The sequence below is a fragment of the Trichechus manatus genome, unplaced genomic scaffold (assembly GCF_000243295.1).
Source record: "Trichechus manatus latirostris isolate Lorelei unplaced genomic scaffold, TriManLat1.0 scaffold00073, whole genome shotgun sequence".
NCBI lineage: Eukaryota > Metazoa > Chordata > Mammalia > Sirenia > Trichechidae > Trichechus > Trichechus manatus.
The window spans coordinates 3,304,607-3,306,062 of record NW_004444009.1 but is presented as its reverse complement, the minus strand read 5'-3'; the positions used below and the strand labels follow the sequence as shown (position 1 = coordinate 3,306,062).

Sequence of the window (1,456 nt, the reverse complement as noted above, 5' to 3'; positions counted from 1 at the left end):
AATTGAGAAGCTAGATGTAAATCCATCCACCTATGGTTACCTGATCTTCGACAAGGGCCCAAAGTCCATCAAATGGGGAAAAGACAGTCTTTTTAACAAAAGGTGCTGGCAAAACTGGATGTCCATCTGCAAAAAAAATGAAACAGGACCCATACCTCACACCACATACAAAAACTAATTCAAAATGGATGGAAGACCTAAATATAAAGTCAAAAACTATAAAGTTCATAGAAGAAAAAATAGGATCAACGCTAGAGGCCCTAATACATGGCATTAAAAGGATACAAACCATAACCAACAACACACAAACTCCAGAAGATAAGCTCCATAACTGGGATCTTCTAAAAATTAAACACTTATGCTCATCAAAACACTTCACCAAAATAGTAAAAAGAGAACCTACAGACTGGGAAAAACATTTTGGACATTACAAGTCAGACAAAGGTCTAATCTCTAAAATCTACAAGAAAATCCAACACCTCTACAACAAAAAGACAAAGAATCCAATTAAAAAATGGGCAGAGGAAATGAACAGACACTTCACCAAAGAAGACCTTCAAGTGGCCAACAGACACATGAGGAAATGCTCGCAATCACTAGCCATTAGAGAATGCAAATTAAAACCACAATGAGATACCATCTCACCCCGGCATAACTGGCACAAATCAAAAACACTGGAAATAACAAATGTTGAAGAGGCTGTGGGGAGATCAGAACTCTTATGCACTGCTGGTGGGAATGCAAAATGATACAACCATTTTGGAAAATGATATGGTGCTTCCTTAGAAAGCTAGAAATACCATACGATCCAGCAAACCCACTCCTAGGAATATACCTTAGAGAAATAAGAGCCGTCACACGAATAGACATATGCACATCAATGTTCACTGCAGCGTTGTTCACAATAGCAAAAAGATGGAAACAACCTAGATGCCCATTAACAGATGACTGGATAAACTAACTATGGTACATACGCACAATGGAGTATTATGCAAGAATAAAGAACAAGGATGAATCTATGAAGCATCTCATAACATGGATGAAACTGGAAGACATTATGCTGAATGAAATAAGTCAATCACAAAAGGGCAAATATTGTTTGAGACCACTACTGTAAACACTCATGAAGTTTATATACAAAAACAAACAATCTTTGTTGGTTACGAGAGATGAGGGGTAGGACGGGTGAAATACTAAATAGACAATAGAAAAGTGGTAACTTTGGTGAAGGGTAAGACAGTATACGATACTGGGGAAGCCAGCACAACTTGTACAAGGCAAGCTCATGAAGCTCGATAGACACATCCAAACTCCCTGAGGGACTGAATTGCTGGGCAGAGGGCTGTAGGGACGATGGTTTCGGGGAACATCTAGCTCAACTGGCATAACACAGTTTATAAAGTAAATGTTCTACATTCTACCTTGGTGAGTAGCGTCTGGGGTCTTAAAAGCCTGT

At 38.9% G+C, this 1,456-nt stretch overlaps 1 protein-coding gene across 1 annotated transcript in view; it reads right to left on the bottom strand.

Annotated features, from left to right (window-relative positions):
- Positions 1-1,456, bottom strand: part of WARS2 (tryptophanyl tRNA synthetase 2, mitochondrial) — a 156,153-nt gene that overhangs the window by 27,672 nt on the left and 127,025 nt on the right. The gene's annotated exons all lie outside the window — the stretch shown is intronic.